The 24,786-nt window shown below is 43.1% G+C and overlaps 1 long non-coding RNA gene across 1 annotated transcript; it reads right to left on the minus strand.

Moving 5' to 3' along the window:
• Positions 1–1,297: 1,297 nt before the first annotated feature.
• Positions 1,298–24,715, minus strand: LOC103694973 (uncharacterized). The gene is made up of 5 exons (XR_010060460.1): positions 24,452–24,715; positions 17,722–17,942; positions 17,501–17,636; positions 14,658–14,776; positions 1,298–14,318 (listed from the first exon to the last, which is right to left on the minus strand). It is a non-coding gene; the product is annotated as an uncharacterized LOC103694973 (long non-coding RNA).
• Between the last annotated feature and the right edge of the window lie 71 nt (positions 24,716–24,786).

Below are 24,786 nucleotides of genomic sequence, written 5' to 3' on the forward strand. Positions count from 1 at the left end.
CTATGCCTCCTTTCTCCTTCTGAACTCCTGCATGTAGATCCCTGCCTGCCCAATCCTTCCTTCCATCAAAACACTAATTTTATTCCAGAAACCTCAAGCTTAGTCTGGATCCAGGAACACTGCTTGGCAGATCCTTCCAATGCAACAGCCTCTTCTATTGGCTTTGAGAAAGCTAGGCTGATTCAATGACAGGCTTCAAATTGGCGGTTTAAATCTCTGACTCCAAGAATTGGGCAATTCCAGGCAAGTCCAGGCCTCAGAAGCTGCCCCACTATTTAGCTTGAGGCAGGAACAATGAATTGGGTCAGCAGCAGTTTCCAAACTTCCTCAGCTACTTCCTCGACAAGTTTCTAGACTTCTCCAGCAAGTTTCCAGCCCTCACACCCCGGTAATGGAATGTCCATAGAGATAGACTCAATAGATCGGCATAGAAGCCACCTACCCTGGAGTTCACTAAGGTGCTTTAAATCAGGCCAGCAAGCTCACTTGGTTGTCTCTCTGTTTTGGTAATGGGTGACCCCAGCGTGCTGGACTTTTGCAGAATAAAGCACTCTTTGTGTTTACACACTATTTGAGTCCAGGGTATCATTCTTTGGCAAATCATAGACCCCTACAGCTTATGAATAAAAGACGAGGAGTTACATAGACTTCCTGGTAGGCAGACAGAAAAGGAGAGGGGCCATCACTAGGTAATAAAGGTGACAAACTTCCAAGATAGCGAGGTTTTTTTCCTCAACCCTCCTGACCTGAGACAAAGGCCTGGCTGCTAAAATATAAAAAAGGCCCTGTGGGCTTTTGTCTCTGGTGGACTGGCTCAGCAAGTTCAAGGTTGAGTCGGGACTCAGTACGTAAGAGTTGTGGGCCAGTTAGCCATCATATTTCTCTCTCTGCAAAGGGATCAACCCTAAGGTGAAGGAGAAAAACTCTTTAGAACCTTGAAAAGAGACTGGATTTTGGACTTTTTGCTTCTTGGGCTTCTCGCTTCTGTGTCTCCTGAGTGTGTGCTTCCTCACCCCCAATGAAACCTTTCCTTTAACTGATTTTGCCTTTTGCTGCCTGCAGGGTTTGAGCTTTCTCTACTATCTGTTGTGCTAAAATTTGTCCTGCCTTTTAATTCTTTAACTTGTGGAGCAAATTAATGCAATAAAAACCTCCAGACTATTTCAGAGGATTACAGCAAACAGGGCTCCATTCTCTTCCATATCCAATCAGTTCACTCACGTGGTTCATCCCACCATCCCGCCATCCCACCATCCTCCCACCAGCATCTTCTTCCAAGAATCTTCTAAGGCACAAATGTAAGCAGTCTGTTTTCATTTCATGTCATAAGAAAAAGTGCAGATATGGGTGATTCTCAAGAGTAATATGATCATTTTAATAGATAATTATGTATACCTCTGTGCTTATATGAAACAAGACACTTTTCTGTATTCATCACATTGGGTCTTTCGCCAATTCAGACCAAGCCCACTTCAAGTGGACAGAAAGAATTCCCACTTGCCTGTCATCTCTGCTTTCTTTCCCACCCCAAAGATGGCACCTTGGCATTCTGAGTATTTTACGATGAGGGAAAAGAAGACCACAAAGGCAAGAGTATATGTTGACTCTCTCCTGCCATTCTCTCTGGGTGTCTCATGGGAAGGAAATTTCTGCCACCATTTCATTACTAAAATAGACCATAAAATCTAAAAGATTCTTCTTGGAACTAACCCATTTCTTCTATATTTCAGGCACTCAAGTGACAGGTGTCCTACCCTGTAGAGGTGTCTATAGAAAGGCTACGAAGAACTGCAGTGACTGGGTCTTCCTATGCTGCGTTTCCCAGGTTGCCATAATTAGACCACATTCTTTTTCAAAGCACCTACTTCTGCCTATCTATAAACATGCTCAGATTTCCCCAGGTCACTGAGGTCTCACTCTGAAGGTTCCTACACCACATAAAATGTTTATTACACCAATGAATATTTTCTCTTGTTAATCTTTGTTTTGTTTTAGGGATGTCATCTAGTATCTCTGTGGTGTTCCCCCCCCCCCGCAATTGAATAACTAGGGGCTTGTAGTTATTCTTTTGCTACTTCTTTCTTCCTTCCTTCCTTCACCACCCTTTCACTCCCTTAATCCTAGAGAGAAAAAAGGAGAGAGAGGAAAGTGGAGATGTTATCATTAGACTGCTTCCCACTGATTAGAAGCATCAGGTTCCATGGAGTAAGTTTGATCTTTGCCTGTCAGGATATCTAATTTCTTATTCTTGTTCTTTGTGCATGACTACTTAACAAGCCATGACCAACAAGAACCAATGACAGCCAATAACCCACCTTGTCTCCAGGGCCCTAGCATTTTATGTACCTTTAAAAACTTCCCACAATTTCAAGCATCACACAACCTGTGAAAGTATTTACGACTGGCAAAATCACACCCCTGCTAGAGCATGAGGCAAATCATAGTCAGCTGCTGTGGACAGTCTGAAACAGCCCCATAGTTCACACCTGGGATTAAAACAAAAACAGAGCATTATAATATTTCTGTGTTTTCTTTAAAGAAATAAAAATTCCAAAATTTTCACTACAGGGGTTTAGCTAACATGATTCTTCAGAAAAATCATCAAAATTGTCAAATAATATATCAATTAATGAAGAGAAAGGTCAAGGAAAAAGAGCAAGGAGGGTTTGGAGAGAGGAAAGGGAAGAGGGAAATGATGTCATTATATTATAACTTCAAAAAAGTAAAAACCAATATTTTAACAATTTGTCTCTACTGACTATCTTTCCCCCATTCCTCAGCCCCCTTCACAAGTCACCATCTCTAACAGTTGAAAAGGTAACACAGACAGACTTTCATGTCATCCCTCATCTCTGACTATTCTTAGTTCCATGGTTTCTGTAAAGCTAGGCTCATTGCTGTCCCTCACATAGAATAGACACTGCTTCCTATCAGCTTAGGCTGTAGATATGGGTTTGCATTCCCTAAATAGCTAATTTGCCTCCTTGGGGGTAGTTGATCCTGTCTTAATGATACCTCCCTTTATAGAAGAGGTCTGGGAAAAAAAAGATCAGTAGGAGTTAAGTTCTTGACTGGGATAGTGGGACCTCAGTGTCTACTACTTCCTTCCCATGTAGCAGAAAGTGATCAGTGTCTCCACACTCTTGTACTTAAGTGCGTATTGCCAACTAATGAGAATCTACTTCCTCTGGGTTAACTTATCTTAAATAGAATAGTTGTGAAGATTCCCTTGACATCAGGTCTATTACTATCTGTCTTAGGGTTAAATCAGTGGTGATTAAGAAGAGACCAGCATCACTGAAGTGAAATCTTCTAGGAAATGTTTTCTGAGAGCCCAAAGAAGCTGGACTTGTTCATGTATAAGAATCACTCATGTGGTACTGGTTTTGAAGACATGAAGGGATTGTGGAGAGTACCTAAGGCTTGGTATTGTGAGAGGCCAAGAAAGGTCATTGGTGAAGGAGCAGCCTCAGTTGTAATTGATGGCCCAGGACTGAAGGAGTCATGCAAAGAGGTTGAGTCTTGGCATCATGAAGGGAGCCTTTGAGAGGCTATTTGTAAAGCCTAGTTGCAGCGGGAGACCCCATCATATTGCAGATGTCACTACTATGGGATGACCACCAAGAACAGCAGCAGAAGTAGAGAGAAGTCAACCAGAGCCTAGAGTGTGGCAGAGGGCAGAGCTGGAACATCCCAGAAGATCATATGTGGATCCTGGGCACTGAAACAAGAAGCTATGAAGTTGAAGTTGACTTGGAAACCCTAGGAGGTTAGAGATGTCAGAGCTGCGGGATAAGTTGCTAACAGGGAATGGAAATAGCCAAAGAGAAAGAATTGTATTGCAGTCAACAAAGCTGAAAGGAGTTGGACATCAGACATGAAGATGCAGAGTTTGGAGTTTTCCCAGCTGGTTTTGGTATCGCTTTGGTCCAGTATTGCCTCACTATGATGTTTTGGAATGGTATATCTTGTGCTCTGATATATTTGAAATATATGATCTGCTTTTGGTTTTTTATTTTATATGGGATTACAGCTAAGCGATTGCGTGAATCTTAGAAGAGATATTGAATTTCAGACTTTTAATATTGAGACTGTTATAGACTATGGAAAGTTTTGAGATTGGACTAAACATATTTTACATTATGCTATAACTGGGTATGGCACCCATAGACTCATGTGTTTGAACAAGCCTATGGATTTAGAGGGTGAAATGTGGTAATTTGAATATGCTTGGCCCTTGGGAAGTGGCACTGTTAAGAGGTGTGACTTTGTTAAAAATGGGTGTGACCTTGTTGGAGGAAGTATGACACTTGTACTTTGAGGATACCCAATGCTCAAGCTATGCCTAGTGTGGAAAGAGAGCCTCCTCCTAGCTTCCAGAAAGAGAGTCACTTCCTGGATGCCTTTGGATCAAGGTGTAGGACTCTTAGCACCTCTAGTACCATGTCTGTCTACCTGCTGCCATGCTCCCTGACATGACAGTAATGGACTGAATCTCTGAAACTGTAAGCCAGACCCTTTGTAAGAGTTGCTGTGGTCATGGTGTCTCTTCCCAGCAATGGGAACCCTAACCAAGGCACTATTACCTCTTAGAATGGGTGGAAGGGCCCCATAGACTCACAAAACCTCCTCCTCTTCCTGAAGTTACTTAAGAGATAAACAGTTCCTGGGAATTAAAGGGAGACTGGTGGTCTAGTGTCCCATAGGTTGGCCAGTAGGACCCATCAGAGGTGTAGTTTTTGTGAATATATCTAGCTATGGGTGGAATGCTTTATTGTAAAATATGGCCTATTTATAAGTTGCCGAAGGGATTTCTCAGTGGTTTTACTGCCTGTATTCCTCTAAATAAAGCCAAAAAATGTATTGCTTTACCAAGCTAGTCCTGGATTGAAATTTTTCTTTGGGCAACTGCTGCCTTCTCTGTCTTTGGTGAATAGATTTCTCCTTTTACCTCCCCAGGATTAAAGTCCATGACATACCACAGGCTCAGAGCAATGGAATCAAGACATCATAGCCTAAAAATCTCTGATACTCTAAGCAAAAACAAATCTTTCCTCCTTGTAAGTGAATTTCCATAGATGGTTTGTGGCAGGAACAGAAAGTAACATCATACACCCATCACCACCACCACTATGGGAGGGGTGAGGGGAACGAGAGGAAGAGGTTCTGTGCACCATGGGCATTATGGTGGGAGCAACCTGATAATGTTACTACCGTGCACTATATGCATCTTACCTGCTAGAGTATAAGAGGGATAGTGGAGGGCTGGAGAGATGGCTCAGCCGTTAAAGGCTAGGCTCACAACCAAAAATATAAGAGGGATAGTGGAGGTCTGGGAATAGCAGTGGACAGGAGAGATAAGAGTACCAGGTAAGGATCCTGAAAGTCTCAAGCAGCGAAGACCTTTCTTCCTAGAAACTAGAGAAGAAACCTGAGCCGGTATCCAGTAGAAGAGATGAGATGGTATTTCCCGGAAGCCCTTTGAACTTCTATCCCGCTGTTTACAGCCTCCAGCCCAACCTGCTGTGTTCCTGTGCTAGTAGTTTTGTCTTAAATATTAGCTGTGAGAAGGGGCCTAGGCACTAACCTAGTATTATTGTTAAGATTTAAAGGGTGATCAAAGCAAGGAGGCTTTGAGACAGAGTTGGGACGTGGAGTGCAGCGTAAACACTAAATAGGGTCAAGCAATGGGTGACCTGTGTGAACGCCCACGTGAGAACTGCTCTCTGCACACAGTTCATGTCTTTCTGTAGCATAGACTAAGTGTGCGAGGATGGGAGTTGAAGGGATGGAGTGTCTAGGTGAGATGACTTCAGTGGGAAAAATCTTTTCCTTTCAGGTTCAGTGGGGTCTGAACTCGTGACCCTCCTGATGCAGATTCCAGCAGTAGTAGGAGGCCAAGGAACTGCCTCCCGTCTCCTCTCTAGTGAAGGCTGACTGGGTATCAGTGTATCCTTTTTGCTTGACTCATCAATGAGCACCTCTTTGCCATCTACAGGTAGAATCAAATTCCCTGTCTCTTCTGCCAAATTCCGCCAGAGGGACTGTTCCCTTTTGGTTCCTGGCTGAAAGCGTGGCTAATGTGGCTGACTGGTAATGACCACCGTTAACTCTGTGGTAACTGAGCAGAGGAGAAAGCTGTGAGAGGAGGCAAGCTGACTAATGAAGAGCAGATCACTGCTATCCTACAAGGAAACTTTAAGGATGTTGAGCACCAGAGAGGAAGAAGCCCAGGGCGGAAATAACAAAGTTCAGGAAACAGGAGGCCTTCCTTATTGTCCCAGATAAGTCAAAACAGCTTGTAACAGTACAGAACATCACTTCAAATTCTCATCAAAACAAGGAGACCATCTTCTTAGGCTGAACCTTGCAAGTACCATTGGCCAGTGGGGCTTCCCAGCCATGGCTTCCACTAAAACCCAGAGATGATTTTACAGCTGTTCTCACAAGAACGGTTTCAACACTAGGGGACTGGAAAAGCTAGAGCTGAAAAATAGAATATATAGTCTCTTTAGAATAAAAGGAAATGACTGGAAGCCTGGTAATGAATGCCACAGCTTACTAGAAAGACAGATTTAAAGAATAAGGAGACACACGTTAAGAGCTAAAATTGAAAACAGGTGCTACAGCCATCTCAGGGAGCCATAGAAAGTCAGAACTGGAGGATACCCAAGGGTACAGCATCTAATTCCCACACTTGATGGTTCAGGAAACCCAGGACACCAGAAGTGAAGTGACTTTTCAATGCTACCCACTGTTAGTGTCAGATTAATCTCCTAATTCAAAAGTTAGTCCTCTCTGACCCGAATTCTTCTGGGCAAGGTTAACATAAGTCTCTGCTCCCTTTTACAAGAGCGTTCATACAATTGAAGTAGAAATACACACACTCTTCCATTCTTTCTACTGTCTCACTCACTAACACCTGATTTGAGCTGTTTCAGAAGCACTTGATGGACTTAGTATCTCATAGGCTCTAAACCCTGGAGACCTTCTTGCTCTTTTTTCTTCATTTTGCCTTTTCCTCCTATAGCCACATATGCATTCAGCTTGGATAGTAACATTCCTTTTAGAGCATCAATTGTCTCCTACCTACTCCATTTGCTTCTTGTGCTTTCTTGATTAGGGACTTTAAATGTTAAGAAGTATCATTATTTACTGATTCCAAAACTGCTAATATGTTTCCAAACCCCCCAAAAGCAAATATAATCTCTTTGACCAACAGATCAAACATGTTTTCATGAAGCATGGCCATTACTGATTAATATGAGTGAACAGTGCTCCCCACATCCTTACTGTTTCAGAAGTAAAACACACATGCACATGCATATACACACACACACACAGTCACACACACACACTCATACATACATACACACACATACACACACACTCATAATATATACTCACACATACACACTCACACATGCACACACATATGCACTCGCACACACATGATCTCTCACACACAATCACACACACATACACACACTCACACATATATATACACACATACACACTCACACACATACATGCACACACACTCACACTCTCATACACACACTCTCTCACACACATGCACACACACATACATTCACACTCATACTCACACACACATACACACAGGATTCTTTGTTCCCTTTGTTCCCATAAAAGCTTTCCCACTTTCCCCTCTACATCCAGATCTGTCTGTTTTACAAAGTTCAGCAAAAACAAGGCAGAGGACCTGGTCATTTCACTTCAAGAGGATTGCCCAGTTCTCTGAGTTCCTGAGTACATGGCGTTTCACTCTGTGAGGTCTTGAACTCTGCATATGGCTATGTATTCCGAGGAACGATGCAGTACCTCTTCAGCTTCCAACTGAATTGACACATTCCTTTCCTGTCCTTCTCGGAGTTGACGACACAACATACCCAGTACCATCCTTCCCTAAATGAATGGTACGAGGGCGGAGAAGCATATCGGGGAAACGGAGGCAAGACAGTCTGCAGTGGTGCAGGCACAGGCTACAGGACTAATGTCCCCAGGCTCATGGCCATCCACTGAATCTGTCACCATAAAATCAGTTGGTCATTTAACCAGCAAACATGATGGGAGCATCTCCAGTGTCCTGGGTATTTTCTGGGGATAGCTGTGGCGTCAATTTGCCAGGAAAGCTCTTTCTGCCTCTGCTCATCTCTTCTAATTCATAACATTTCATTGAACAGCTACAGGTTAGAAATGGACTGTTTCCCTTTCCGGCTTGAAGATTGGCTGGCTTCTTTGGCTCCCTGGCTCCGTGAAGACCTAAAGCAAACTTTAATCCCCACATTGCCTTCTTGACTGGAGCCTATCCAAGTGGCCCTGATACTTGCTGTGGCCCACAGAAATTGTTTGACTTATTTTTCACCCAATGCTGGGCTATACACCTTACTCAAGTTTTCCTGATTTGAGTCACCAAAATTACTAGCCTAGTTTGTGGGGTCTCTACCTTCTGGTTTTCCTCCTGGTTTTCCCAGAAACTCTTTGCTCTTAGGGAGTTATTCTGGGCATTTCACACTTTAGGGCTGGAAAGATGGCTCAGCAGTTAAAAGTCCTTGGTGCTCTTCCCAAAGACCAGAGTTTGGCACATAGCATTCATGTTGGGCAGTATACTATCGCCTGGAGCTGGTAGTCCAGTACCCACTTCTGGCTTCTGTGGACACCTGCACACACGTGACATGCACCCACACCAATACACATAAGCATAAGCAAAATTAATAGAAACCTCTTAAGCAAACATCCCTTCTCTAGACTATCATTTCGTTTCCTGTTACTGATGATAATATTAGTAATGCCTGGTGTTAATTCAGTAGTGACTAAATGCTATACCTGGTTGAGTGTTCTGTGGGCTGCATCAACTCAGTCCTTGCAAGGACCCTGTGAAGTAGATGCTGCTATCATTGTCATTTTGTAATTGAAGCGTTTTGCTGAGTATCAATTCGTTTAAACACCCTCCAGTGGCTTCTCAAACTTCAAACCAAATGCCATCTCTCCCTACTCACTACTACCACATAATCCTCTCTTTCAGCATGGTACACACATAGCTTCATGTCAAAGACATATCTTTGAGGGTTGGTGGATGTCTTAGTGGTAAAGGTATGGGCTATGCAAGCCCAGTGACCTGAGTTTAATCTCCAGAACCCACTTAAAGGCTGAAGGTGAGGACCTGTTGTACAAAGTTGTTTCCTGACTTCTCCATGTATTCGTGAGAACCCCCAAAACACTGCATGTATTTATGTGCACATGCACTCATCATGAAACAACAGTATCTGTTTTCCTTGGAAATAACATTATTGGTGTTTCTTCTTAATTTTTCTTCATTTTGTATGAATGGGTACTTTGCCTGAATATATGTCTGTCTACCATGTCTACCATGTGCATGCTCGGTGCTTTTAGAGGTAGAAGTTATCAGGACCTCTGAATCTCCAGGTCTAGCGGTAGTGAACTGCCCTGTGGAGACTGGGAGCTGAACCTCGTCCTCTGTAAGCCACCAAGTGCTTTAATCACTGAGACATCCCTCCAGTCCCCATTACTGTCTTTCCTTTAAATTTAATAATCTATACATCAAAGACATACTCATTGGTACCACACTTGGATAACATGCATGGGGGCCAGCAGAACAAGAAAATAATTAAATGTAATAAACTTGTGCTCACACCCATCATGAAAAATTGACTTCAACTATGCTTGCATTCCGAAATATTTAGATTATGGTTACCGTTTGAAATCTAGTTAATAGAATGGAATGTAAAAATCATGTTTCTAACCTTGAAACTACACTAGAACTCTAGCTTAAACCATAATATGGAACTATTGTTTCTGTTTCTATTTTATGAGATTATGAGTTTATCAATTTCCTATAAATCCTGAAACCATGAAAGAATCACCAGGGACTGTCAGCCAAGCTGGGAAGAAGTCAGGGTCATCTATCTGCATGCCACATGGGGTCCCTAGGGACTGATAACCCAGTCCCTGTGATACTGAGTGAGGAGGAAGAGTTGATACATTTAGGGGCTGGAGAAACATCTCAGCAGTTAAGAGGAATTGAGACTCTCAAAGAGAGATTGGGTTCAGTTCATAGCATCTGATTGGTGGCTTGCAACTGTTTCTAACTACAGTTTCAGGGCATCTGATGCTCTCTTCTGGTCGCCTCAGGAACCAGGCACACTCATGGTGCACACACACACCTACGTGCAAAGGCCCCAGACAATCAAAGTAAATGAGTCTTAAAAAAAATGACATCTTGAGGATTCATTGAGAAATAGAATTAGAGAAGAAACCAATTATTATTTATCTGATTTCGTCTAATGTTCTCTGGACTTCTAGCTGTCCCCTACTGTGAGACCAGTGTACTAACTCAGTCTCTAAAGTGACTCCTGCACACAGGGACACCAACAAGAGCTGGAAAGACCCAAACAGAAAGCATTCTGTAAGCTCGGGGACTCTTGTTCCTTTCAACTTTGTGTTAAGAGGAGGACAGGAGAGCAAGCACGGGATCCTCCCAGACCACTATACAGGAGATAAAGCTTCTAAGCTCCTCCCGGCGACGAATGAGAAGGAATGAATCAATGTTGTGATGAGGTGTGCTTTCCCTGGGCGTCCTCCTGCATCTTGCATAAGAAACTCCACATACAGGTACGATTTGAGTCAGGATCTGCCTGTCTCTCCATGTGCCAGGATGGGGCCAAAAGTGCTCCAGAAACAGCACAGTGAGTGACACCTGCCAGATACTCACCATTTGGACTCTTGCTTCTCCAGGCCCTGAAAAGAGACGATATGGCTGCTGCGATTTCTGATGCTGACAGGCTGCACGTTCGGTTTGCTGTGGTATTCCACGGCGAACTTCCTTTTAAAGTATAGTGCAGAAGCCAATCAAAGGTACATACTCTCATGGATGAGGTCTCATCCTTCTGTAACTGGCATACACCAGTATTCCTCAAAGTTTCCTATTTAAAATTGCTGAGCATGGGTATGTCCTTTTCCTTGCCCCTTTTCACACTTAACGCTGAAAGCTTAACCAACTCCATTCAGAACTAAAGAAAGGAACAATGTGGTTTTGTTCTTCGTAACAGCAACTGCTCTGTTTATAAGGAACAGCTTTTTCTTGGGGATTCAGGCGAAAGTATCCATCCCCATCACCCATCTCCTCTTCACTAGCTCTCACAAGACTTATCCTCTTCCTGTGTATTTCCATGTCACCAAGAGATGAGAAAACTTGGGTCTCAGTGAAAGGGGAAAAAGAGCTCGTTTCTGGAGAAAGGGCGAAGAAGAACTAGGCGCCCGTGAAATAATGTATCCAGGCACATTGCCCAGCCCCTTCACGCTGTTCACAAAGGAACTCAGGAGTGAAAAAGGAAACTTCCAGTCCCAGATACTCTGAGTGATGGCTGCAAAGAGTCACAAAGGTGGTGAGTAAATCCTGGCTTTCCACCCAGCATTAACTAGGCCCAACTCCCAGCTCCTGGCCCTTTGCAAGAGCCTGGCTAATTCAGAACCTTGAAAGGCCCAACATGGGGTTCATACTTTTGTTTGCCACTCACAGCCAGCCCTGAAACAGCCTTAGTCCACCTGGACTGAGGAAATTGGGGAAATCTTTGTCCTGTGGTAGAGGTTTTCATTGCACACAGACTGGGGGGGAGGAAGAGAGGGAAGGGAAATGTCACCATAGTCAATCACTAAACTGAAATGTTCTGCCTCATTAGCTAGTTAATAAGACTCCAGTCCACTAGAAGTTTAGCATCTACATTGAGTAGCTGCTGGCCATGTGATCCATTCATTGATTCCCAGTCATTGTCCAACTACTAAAACATATCAAATTAATATTTTAACAATCTTAAGACACTGGAAATTGAACCCAAAGTCTTGTGCATGTTAGGCAGGTACACCCCCACTGAGATACACCCCTGGATCCTACATCGCCCTTTATTAACTATCAGTTGACAGGAGGGGAAACCTTTTAGTACATCGGGTCTTAAGAATGAGGCCAAGAAAATGGGAATGGGAATGTGAGGCGTCATTGCATTGAGTTATGTGCTTTAGAAGATGCTTTTTTTTTTTAAAAAAAAGCAGGATTGCACTGAGGGTGGAGTGATTGAACAGGAAATTACACATAAATTTTACTGAAGATCAAAACCACCTTAGAACTGTAAGTGACACAGTTGTGCATCTGTTTTAGTTTATAGCTGAGGAATCTCTCTCACTTGATTCCCTAGTGGGTGGTGCTATTCCATAGATCACTGCAGGCATACCTTTGAGGGCTACAATCTACCTCTACTTCCAGTCCTGCATCCTGAATAGCCTCGGTGTGAAGAGTGGATTCCACCTCAGGATCCTGTTAGCATTGATGGAGCTGGGCAACGTTTCTGTAGCCACACATTCCCCACCATATCAGACCTGAAACCTCCAAAGCCATGAGCCTGAGTAAATCTTCCCAGCCTTCAGTCAGGCATCATGTCACAGAGAGTTATCACTTTGCCACTATAACATCTCTGCTATTATTAAACAATTTGAGCTAGTCATATAGAAATTCAAAGGTATCATTGCTTTTGAACTTACGTAGTCCACCTTCCCTCTGAATCGTTTTCACAGGCATTCCACTATAGAGTACAACCGTCATCAATAACACACTACATGAAGCCAGTGTGGGCGGAGCCTCGGAGTAAAAGTCCCCAGCTTCCTTCTGAGGATACACAAGCGGCAGAGACAGCCGAGAGCACTGAATGACTTCACTCCTTCCTAATAGTGAAGGTTCCATTTTTTTTTGGTTTCCTTTCGTGACACACAAACATTTCACTAATATTTAAAGGTCCCACAAGAAGTTAGTCACCAAGTCCAAGGCATTCTTACAAGCTTTACAACTGTCAAAGGAGCCAACATTACTAATTTTTTAAACTTGCCCTAAGGATTAAACTCGAGTGCTCAGTTGAGTGGGTAGAGCATAGAAAGCACAATGATTTCTTGTTCATTTTATAAGTCATGTGATCCCCCAGTCTTCCAAATGTCAACTCAGGTTAGCAAACAAGGAAAAGATTCCTAAGATAAAATATAGACAAGCAAAGAAGCCTGAACGACTTCTGTTGCTTATTAGATGTTTTCAAGTAAGAAAAATTTGCAGCCCACCTCTAGGGCTCTTTACAGATGCCTTGGTTAAAACAGCAAAAGCAGAAACATGGAATCATGGGAGAACCTAGATAACAAAGGAAGAGGCACAGAGGAATATGATGCAAAGTCAGAAGCACATGAGAGACATGGTTGTCACATGTCACTATGATGGGTACTAACCAAGAAGAGAGGAGGAGTCTAAGGAAAGAACAAACCCTTCAGCCAGGACATGAGAAAGCCCATGAGACAAGAAATAAAGACACAATGGTAAAGGACTCAGAGTAACACAGTATGGGGAAGATTATTTCAGAGGCCTACATACTTACTTAGCAGCTTAGTCTTAAGCATTTCTAAAGAACTTGAGTGTCACATAATAATAGTGGCACAGCGTAAGCTGTCAAGAATGCTAGCATCCTTTTCAATATATGGAGAACTCTCATCTATGCAAATTTACCATTAGATTTTCTGTCAGTTACTACACGCTAAGTCAGTAGTGACATTTGTACTCTGGTTATTAAAAGCAGAGAAATAAAATCTTTGTAAAAACAAAATAAAAGTTACAAAAAAATTAGAAATTATCCAGTCAAGAACAATCGAATGCCCCAAATAATTTTTTTTTTCTAAAATAGCAGCAGTTGAAACTAGAAAATCATCTACACTGGTCGCATACTCATTAATTTGAAAAGTGTGGGAGATTGGGCAAACTGTTTAGTGTCTTACCCTCCTGTTTTGATCATGTTCTAGATATATATGAAAAGTGAAATGCTGTCAGGTAGTTGGGAAATCAATGATAGGCTCCTAGGTAAGTGGGACTCCTGCCCACTGGGTACTGAGCTGAAGTGAAAAGGTGAAGTGGAAACTAAAATGTTCTTTGGAAAGTTAGTTGTGTTGGATGATGTTTTGCTGGGACAAACACATGAAAGAGTGTTTTCCTAAAGTGGACACAGGTAAAAGGCTAAGGAAGACACAAATGAAAGGACATCCTGCTAAAGCAAGCACATAAAAGAACACATGGTAAAGGATTCTTTGCTAACTACATGTTTGTCTACCTTACATTGCATAGATGAGCTCCTTTTGTCAAGAGAGAAACGCTCCCAAAACCTTTTGGTGGCTTTCCATGGTTTCTTGCAACTTCCGTGGACTCAGACTGATTGCCAGAGTGATGTCAGCTGAGACAGATACATGTGCTGAGGCAAGACCTGTGGAGGACACATGATGTTTGGAGGGAGTCTAAATATACTTGATGGAAAATAAAGGAGGCAGAGCCTGGCTTGCTTATTGAGCTAGCTGTGCAATGCTTGTTGGTCTCAGTCTTCACTGATCTTTGTTTTGCTGTGAGAGGCACAACAGAGAACTTCTCCCGTGTTCCTATTGACCCTGATCCCTCCTGCTGATTCATGCTGAGGCTGAGGCCTGGCTGACTCTGCTACATAGTGCCACTGCTGCTGATTTGTTTTTGTGATCTTGACTTACTGGACTGGACTGCTGGTATAATATCCATGAAGTGTTTTCGAGTGTATGAAGCTACCACTACTGACCTGTGAACTGAACTGCTGCTTTCCAGATAACACAGATGGGAGTTGCTCCAAAGAACCATTTCTAAACAGGTCCACTTTCCTGTGTTCTTTCTTTTCTACTACCTCTGGTGGGCAGTGGGCTAAAAGAGAGGTTAAAGAGAGCATTTAAGAACCATCATTAAAAGCTGACTGTGAAAAAAAATTAAGTTACAAAGAGGTAACCTGGAATCTTGTACTCAAGATTCTTAATTTCTGTTGTTAGAACCAGTTACTAACTGTAAGAAGGTTGAAAGGGTCACTTTACCCTTCAAGGCCAAGACTTCCTGAGATGTTAAGCCACAAGATCAAACTACATGACTTTTTTAGGTTTCTTCCCTCCAATTAGTCTGTGGTATCAGATGATCTTTTTCTTTCCTGTGTTATTTTTTTTGTAAATCTTTTATTACTTTATTCATTTTCTGTAGAAGAAAGAAAACTATAGGGGCTGAAAAAAATCCATAGGATATGGTTACTGGAGTTGTTAGGGCTCCTGTAAACAAACTAGGCTCAGGCACTCAACTACTATAAGCCAAACAAAGAGGCAAATGGCAGTGAAGAGCAGAAAAAGAATTGTGCAGTGTTGCTGAATTGTGAAGAGGAACAAATGAACAGGTAGGAAACCCTGAGTCCACCTTTCAGAGTCCTAGCATGAGATTAGTTTAATAGAGTGCCAGAGGTGTGCATCAGTATGTAGTCCTGATCCATCGCTGAGTTACCATTGGCTCAGGTCTAACCTGTCCTGCAAGGTGATCTGCTAAACTGTAGGGACTGTATAGAATCTCGTCCTGGGAGCTAAGTCCTTCCTCTGGCTGGTACCACAATTCAGTTTTATTCTTTTAATGGCATGAAATCCTTGGGGGGAATTACCCATTTCTTGAGAACAATTGTTTAAATAGTTTTCAAATAAAAGTTGCAGCCTGTTTCTAGAGTCCTGGTAGCCAAGGACAGAAATACAAATGCATTGCTTTAGAAAATTTCCCTTCCTGCCAAGCTGATGACTATCTTCTTTAGTATGAATACCTCCATGCTCCTCCCCATTCACATGTTGAAACCTAGTCCCCAAAGTGATCGTACTCAGAGATGGGGCTAGACGTTGTGAGGGTAGACTCTTGCATGGGATTAATGACCTTATGAGCTGAGCCTCCATTGTCTGTGTTTCTCTAAGCGTTCTCATTTTTCTAAGATCCCCCTCCAATGGCCCATTAATGTATCACTTAAGGGCTTTTTTTTTATCCCAAAGAAGAATTCTTCACTGTTCCCTCCTCAAATTAGTTCAAAAGTTCTAAGAACCACATGGTTGGGTTTATCATGGCAGCCGTACATCTCCTGACTCCAATTTTTTATGTTTCAGTTACTTTTCCTATTGATGTGACGGAATAGCCTGAAAAAGAAACTTAAACAAGGATGGGTTTGCTTGAGCATATAATTTGAGAATATAGTACATCATGGTTGAAAAATCAAGGTTACAAGGGCTTGATGCAGCTGATCCCTCCTGCAGTCAGGAAGAAGAGAGTGATGGTCAGTGACGCTCGGCTACCTTTCTCTTTCATGCAGTCAAGAACTCAAGTCTAGGGAAGTGTGCTACCTGCACTGAGGGTGGGTTTTCTCTTGTAAAGGCATGTTCAGAGGCTAACCTAGTCATGAAGTTCCTCATAAATGTGCCCAGAAGCTGAACTCCTAGGTTACTCTGCATCTTGTCAGATTACCAGTCAGTGGTAAGCACTGCACTCCCTTCCCTTGTGCCCACTCTTTTCCTCTTTGACTTCTTCATGGGATTACAAACAGTAACCGACCCAGTTGCTTAAAAAGATAACAACATGTCTCTGCATGATCATGATGGCAAACATGTGTAAAGTTGTTGAAATCCCTCAGTTTTCATGTTTCGAATGTCACGTGGGCATCGCTGGCTCCTAGCGAAAGTTCCTGTGTAGTACAAGAGCCTCATGTCTTCAGTCGATCGCCCTCATGACTGTGGCTAATGCTATCTCATCTTCTCAACTGTGTCTTGGTTGAAGTAGTTTATGGAATCACTTTAATAATTGCTTCTTACTGTTCAATGGGATAGAGGTGCTGTATTTAAATCATGACTCCAAGTCACAAATGAATTACTAAGGTGTATGCCTTACCCTTCATTCTATATACTACTTGAGATCCATCTTTTTCTCTAGACTCCTTTTTGTTTTCTCAATCACACCTTTCAGTTTTCTTCTTTGGGCCACATTTTCTTTCTTTTCTTTTGAAGCAAGGCCTTTTGTAACCCAGGCTACCCTGAAACTCACTGTATACCTGGGGATAACTATCAATTCCTGAGCCTCCCTGCCACCTCTCAAGTACAGGGAATATGGGCATGAGCTCCCATGTCCAGCCTTCTGCATCAATGTTCCGTATAAAAAAGATCGTCTATGTGTGGAAGTTAATCTATACTCGAACTGGAAAATAGTCATCAGTCTGTGCTGCTGAGCCAATGCCTGGTTTTTGTTTACTCAGGTACTTATTTGACCTACAGCAGCAAGTCTCGCAGACTGAGCAGTTCCCAGCTTGTTCTGCCTTTGCCGTCTTTTGACCATTTCCCCTAAAACACATAGCCAGGCTGAGCATCATTTCCTGCATCTCTTTAACTCATCCCCCACACCAATCTTATAAGGCACATGCTTTTATGACTCTATTTTTACAAATGAAGGAACAAACTTTAAAAGACGTAATAATAAATGGCTCAAGATCACTTTTCCCTGACAGCAGAGTAAATTCTTGAGTGTATTTTTTTTATTTTTAAACTCTGAAGTCTCTCTGAAATGCATCATTTATCAAAACTAAAGATGACTTACCTGTTAGGGACCTCATGGTAAGTCAGTTTAATATTGTTGATAGCGTGAAATCATATTCACAAGTGAAGAAATGCACAGGTCAATGTTTCTCAAGCTGCAGATGATGTCATAGGGGTTGACCAGTGTGGAGAGAGACCTGATGGCAATAATTCATGGGGAAAAGTGCTATATACCATCTGAAGGATATTTGTCTTTTAAATAAATCCAGAAAAGGTTTTTACCTTGATAGTAGATGATGTATTAGTTGAACTTCTCTGTTGATCTCAAATACCAAAACAATGTTGAGGAATTTGCCTGCACTTTGGAGGTGTTCGTTTTGAGCATCACGGAGATCATTCCATTGAAAAGCTGCTTCTTCTCTGGCCTCTGAGCACTTGTTCAATGGTCAGTGCCTCCCACTGTGGCTTTGCATACAGTAGCTACAGTGTCCTGCCACCCAGACCTCAGCGGAGAATGAAAACACTCGGCATTAAGGCAAGTTTCTAATTTTGCTGCCAGGTGGTACAATTTGTTTTACTTAGGAAAAAATCCTTTCCTTTGAGGAAAAGGATAAAAGTTTTTAAAAAGTATCAGGTTAAATTTTGTAGAGTACAAAAAAAGCAGTTCAATTTTAACACACTTTTCCTCCACCATTTATTGCTGGGTGGGTTAAAGCATCTCCAGGTCTCCACTAACCTAGCATTTGAGTCCTATTAACAGGTGGATAAGACATTTATTTTTCTTAATAGAGTTAAATGCCTGGGGTTTATTTGGTGGTTTTTGAGGGAGACTAGAAAACAGGATTGCAAAGAAGGTGGAAAAGTGAGCCAGGGAAACCAAGATAATTTCTAGTTGAATTATGACCTCAAATGCTTTCCGGAAAATGGAATTTCCATAACTCACAACCTTATTATTGGCTATTTCCGGAGTCTTTGGTGCTGAGGGCAACAATATCCTCTGTAGGATCCCAGGTCTCTTTCCTGTTCCGTTTGTCTTCGCTTTCTGTTCTCTGTGTCATTAATTAACTGTATTTTATATGCTAGCTTCCTGGAAGGTATTGAGATGGCTTGTTCTAAACACCAAATGCAGACTTTACTGACTCAAGGAGGTACAAAACAAATTCCGTCATCGAGGAAAGAAATAGTCATTCTTCCTAAGACAGAGGAATACGGAGGTGAGCTTGACATTATTTTCTGTCACCAAAAGGGTGTTTACCCGTCCTCCAGCAAAAACTAGAGTGTAGAGTTCAAACGAAATATGGAATGGCTATTGTAAAAAAAACTGGTCCCACCCTAGGAAGTCCTACAAACACAAGGGGAGAACCTGGTCATACACAGGGGCCATTCTAAACTACCGGAGCAGAAGGATTCAAATAAGACAGAGAACTAAAGTGGAAAAGCATCTTCCCTATGAGAAACTCCCCCTTAAGGTTTCTAAATGCAATATTCATTTCAAAAAGGGACAAGAAATAGCCAAATGTCTCCCAAATAATCTGAAAGTTAAAGTAACCTCCTCATATATGATACTTGGGGTTGAGGAGATGGCTCAGAGGTTAAAACATTAGCCACAGAGTTAAGAAGAGTTCAGATCCTGAGAACTCATGTAAGTGGGTGCAGTGGTCCACCTGTCATTACAACTTCGGGAGGCAGAGACAAAGAACCTCAGAACAAGCGAACTACGGAGGACAAGTGCATCAGTGAGCTCTAGTTTCGGCTGAGACTGCCTCCCTCAATAGACTTGGTAGACAAGCAACGGAGGAAGATTCCAGACTTCAGCCTTGGGGCATGCAAGCATGTGCACAGCATGTGGATGTACATTACACATGTGTGAGCATGAGTACATACACACATGCCACGCACGTACTTGTGAAGACAAATGTTTAAAAAGGAAAGGAAAGAAAACCACTTAGGACTAGTTGTGTAGCTCACAGGTAGAGTTCTTGCCTAAGATGTTAGAGGCCCAGGGTTCCACTTGCAACAATTTCCTGCGAGGGTATGTCCAGAAGTTTACAGAGCAAAGGAAGGAAGTAGATATCGAAGCTCAACTGCCTAGGCCAGAGAGAGCCAAAGCCGACTCCAGAAAGAAAGAGCAGGGCAGCCACTCTCCATGTTTGCTGCCAGTTGACACAGTGGCTCTTGGTGCACTGTTGGCCCATTTCGAGCTGCTCGACATTGACTTTGGTGGGTGAGATTCTTGTGTTTGTCAGACTCTGTCAGGCACTATCAGGCCCTGGGCTTCCTGGGGCAGCTTATCAGTGAGGCCTGCAGGCTCCACGGAGGGAGCTTTTAACTGCCTACTCTCCTGGCTTTCAGGTCCTTACACTGCATTTGCAGCATCACTCATTGCGTGGTTGAAGATGTGCAGGCAGGGTGACATGTTCCAACACAGGTCTGCGGTCCTAGAGCTGTCCTAGCGACATGCCATTTTCCTCACAATGAGAACACATGGGTCTTTGTGCGATGTGCGTCTGGGAAACGTCCCAGCTCATGCATCTGCCCTCTGATTTACACCTTGCAGAATAAGGCTGACCCGCAGGAAAGCAAGGAATCTATAAGCAGTGGGTGGGCCGTGTGCTCCCTCCCCCCATCCCTTGCCTCCTTCTTATTCTGAGAAACAATCGTGGGTGTTCCCACCTCCCCAAAACTCCCTCCCTCGGAAAAGAAAGGGGGAAAGCTGTTTCCTGGCTAAATAAAGCTGAAACACCTGCGTGCCAGAAACACACAGATGTCAGACAGGCACAGAACCACTGCGGGTCCGTCTGCCCAGCACACTGCGCTCACACTGGTTTGGGTTGGTGACCAATTAGGGCGGGAAACCCACAGCAGAGGGAAAGATTCCTCTGGCCCCATTTCTCAATTGCTTGCACTTCTCCTCCTCATGTTTCTCTCTCACTGGAGCCCTACCCAAGCACCACCACACACTGCCAAAAACAATGCTGTGCTCCAAAGGAAGCCCCTTGTGTTAGAGCTGTCTTCCCTCACCCTTACTCATCCTGTCTTCCTGACTGGAGGGCCCAGAAGGACCAACGGAAAGAAAAGTAATGCATGCTGAACTGTTGTCATAAAAATGTCTGCCCGTTATGCTCTGGCATAGGAACTTCTGCTGGGGGAAAGGTGTGTCTGTCTTCACATTCCTGACCTGTTTCCTGAGCACTAATGCACCTGGTTTTGTGCTATGCACAGTGGCACCAGCTGACAAAGCCAGGACAATCAAAAGTACTCATCAACTAATGAAAGTGCCCATTTTTGTGTTTTGAAAACGACGTGATGTTCACTTACAGCTGGCCTTGGTATTCTGTTGCTTTTTATCTATAACCCGAGGGTTTTCTCCTTTTGTACGGAGCAGTGTCCATAAAGAACATAGGAGGGCCCTAAATGGATCAGCACAGTTCTGACTTGTGATTGTTTCAGAGGATAGCAAGATGCTCAAAGGTGAATCAGGTTTTGGTAAGTCATTAAGTTCTGGGTATTACACAGATGAACTTTTCAGAGTGCTTTGGGACATGATCTGGAATATAGGGGTGGATGAATATTAGGAGGAGATGAAAATTATCAGTCAGAACCTCAAAGAAAGCAGAATATATATATATATATATATATATATATAGACACACAGATATATATTACACATGCATGTGTATGTTTGTATATGTATACATACACACATATAATATGTTATATATGTATATATACATACCACACACGTGATGTATGTGTGTGTGTGTGTGTGTGTGTGTGTGTGTGTGTGTATATATATATATATATATATATATATATATATATATATATATATATATCTCCTCCTGTGGAGTTAAACATATGACCACAGAAAAGTCCAAACTTTCCATGCACCCCCTTCCTTCTGGTGAGTTCTAAAAGTCCTAACTCTTGTAACTAGTTATGCTACCTTGATCCAAACTAAAAAAAATGACACTAGGATCATTCTGGGAACTAAATGCTAAATGACAAAGGCCTACTCAGATTCCCTAGGGTCCGTCCTAAGGTCTTTTCTGGATCCAGGATATTATAACAAGCTGTATTGAGCCTTGTCTTAGTTTAAGTGACTCGGTTGATGACCTACTGATACATCACCACTTTTGGAAAGAAGTCCTCCTCTTTGGGTTCTGTAATATGCAGAGAAGGGTGTAGGACAGCAGGAGGAGTGGGAAGAAGGGAGTATCCCTCTCACCATTTTTTTTTTATCTACCTGCAGAATGAGTCAGAAAAGTGGTTTTCCTGACCTGCCTATCTTCTCGGGCCTGAGGGGGGAAAGGTCAAGTGCTCTCTCTCTCTCTTGATAATTTTGTTAATCTCTAGAGACTCAATAGCTATTCACCCCCGGATCAGTCCTGGGTTACTATTTACATCTTAGTTGGGGAAAATGAAGGCCTGTCTTGCAGAATAACTGCTTAAGAGCCCAAAGGCGAATTTCACACATAGGACCAAAATGAAGGCTTAAAGGAGGCAGATGCAACCCAGCCTTGAAGCCCAGCTCAGTGATGAGCCCTCCTCTAAGGAAGGCTATTGGTTTGCCAAAACGGAAGGAAAATAGTATGTGTGTGTGTGTGTATGTACAAGTTCCACATGTGTGTGTAGGTATGTGTTTACAGAGGACACAGGTCTTTATGAAAGGCCTTCCTCAGTCTATCTCCTTTTGTGATACAGGTCTCACAAGGTCTCTCACTGCACTCAGAACTCCTGCATTGTCTAGACTGGCTGGGCAGGAAATCCCAGTGATGCTGTCTCTCTCCTGGGTGCTGGTACTGCAGGTGTGAGCCTCCACGTCCACTCTCTCAGCACGGATACTGGGCTCCAGAGCTGACATGCATGACAAGTACTTTACTGACGGAACCATCTCCCTATTCCCCTCTAGCCTAGGAAAATGTTTCTGCAAAGTAATATTTAGAACAAAAACCGAACATGAAGTCTCTCAGTGTGTTTGGGAAGACAGGAAGGACTCCATACTCCTACAACATCAAAATCTTCTAGCACAAGGATCTCTTCTGGCGATTTTCAGTTGATTTAAGCGGCAAATGCTGGACCACTGAGTAATGTAGCTGTTTGCTTGTTTGTTTGTTTGTTTGTTTTAATGCATATGAAATTTACAAGTCAGTGCCTTGCTGGGTGCCCTCTCTGGATCTTCAAGTGTAAACTGTCTGGGAGGAACATTCAGGGATAGTTAACTGTGGTTTGGACCCAGGATCCTGAGCTACAGACATCAAAGTGATTGGCTTCTTGGTTCCACACCAGCAGGCTTGCTGGAGGTTGGGCGGCAGGTAATACAGTGAGGTAATGATCATTCATCTCAGTCACAATTGCAAATAGCTTCCCTTGCCTCCCTCATGCCCCCGCCATTCAACTCCTTCCCTCACAGTCCACATGAAGTGAAATGTGCTCATTCCTTTGCCCAGTAATGCTGTAATGGTGCTGTTGGGGGCAGGGCGGGGTTCCTTGGATCAAAGAAGCCTCTCTAGCAGGACCCTGTGTGGGAAATGAGGCTCACATCCCAGCCTGTCTCTCCTCCTCACACACACTTTCTCTCTCTCCACACCAGGCATCCTTTTATCGTTTCAAATTAACATTAAAGAACAATAACAGAGTGATTCAGGACTCTGACTGACAAACAAACAAACCGAAACCTGAGATCCTCCCACAACAAAACTCCACAGAAAGTAAGAAACTGGCACGTTTTAAAATGACTCTTTATTAACAGAGGAAAAGAAAAAAAAATCCTATGAGGTAAATCCTTCACCAAGCAACTCACCAGGGAGCCTGGTAAAAATAAATTGCACAGCCTTAATTTTTCTAGCAGCTTCCAAGCTAATTCTTTGAAACTGAGTACCAAGCCCTTGGCCTAATCCCAAGAGCCGAGCTATAGTAAATAGTACACATTTAATGCCGAGGTTCCTTTTAGCACCATTCAGACAGTGACTTCAGCTGCACAGCTTAGTCATAGCAGACATTTTTGTGGCGAAAGCATTAAACCCACATGCAGCTCTCTTTCTGTGGCCACTGGGGGTCATGCTCCTTTCCCATTAGCTGAATAAATCATAAAGTCGGCTCGGACCACCCAAGGAGCCTGGTCAGCACGCCACAGGCAATGCCTACAGCCTGCTATTTCTTTTCAGAATCTACAGGGGGGGAAAAAAAGGAGCAGAAAAAGAAAAACAAGGTGGAAAACACACACACACACACACACACACACACACATACACACACACACACAGCCAAATAGACTGGCTGTAGGAAAACATTTGTTTTATAAAAATTGCAATATATTTGCAAATAATTTTTTCCTGTATAGTTTTTTTTTAAAAACTATGTTGTTAAAAACAAAAGAAGCTTAAGAAGAAAGCTAGTTGAAAAACTAAAGCCACATGCATGCCTTCTGTCTTAAACTGCAGTTGGAGGGGTTTTATTGTTGTTGTTTTCTGTTGATTTAAATTAAGGAAGCCCACCCTGTGTGGCCGGACTCTGATAAGACACATAGCAGATGCAACGGGGGAGCTGAGCAGCCGGCGAACTGACAAGGCCAAAGGGATTTAACAAGGAAGCCACCGTGTTGTCTAATGTCCCCCGTGTCAAGTGATTCACTCCTCCGGGGGTGGGGGCGGTGAAATGGGAGGAAGGTCTTCCAGGCCCCGTTCCCATCCATCAGTAAATAAGATAAGGAACAGGAATTTTAAACACTACTATTAGCAGACCACTGCTATCACACTTCAGCAAACCGCAGCCCCTTAGGCTGAACAGTTTCTTCAAGGGGAGAAGAGGGGGCGCGGAGGAAGACATCGCTGCTTCTCTTGAGCGCAAGCATTTTAAAAAGTGCTCTGATTCAGAAGTCTGACCAGTACCCACATCTGTAACTCTTCCTTTAGCCTCCCGGCTATCATTCCTCCCACGGCCCCCACCCCACCCCTACCCGCTCATCCCCATCCCTGCCACCAAGGAAAATTTGACAAGAAGGTGAGCTTACAGTTTTTCAGAGGGTCTTAGTCCCTCAGCCTTTTGAGTGCCGAAGGAATCTGGTACCACGTGGCCAAATGTCTTGTCTTCCTGAGCAGGCCTTCCCGAGCTCTCTCGGGAGCTTGAAAAGAAAGTTCCCAATGTGTCTGTAAGGTTGTGACTGATTATTTAGGAAAATGATGGTTAACGAATACATTATCTACCCTTTGCTGCGAGTCAAGATAATCCATGTGATTTCTCCCTAGTGTTCATGGGTGTTCAAAGTGAGCCCTCATCACCTCTGGAAAAGATAGTCACCTGTCCTCCATAGTCCACATCACTGGGAGATTTGTGACCGTTGCCCAC

Source organism: Rattus norvegicus, chromosome 19 (assembly GCF_036323735.1).
Source record: "Rattus norvegicus strain BN/NHsdMcwi chromosome 19, GRCr8, whole genome shotgun sequence".
Classification (NCBI taxonomy): Eukaryota; Metazoa; Chordata; class Mammalia; order Rodentia; family Muridae; genus Rattus; species Rattus norvegicus.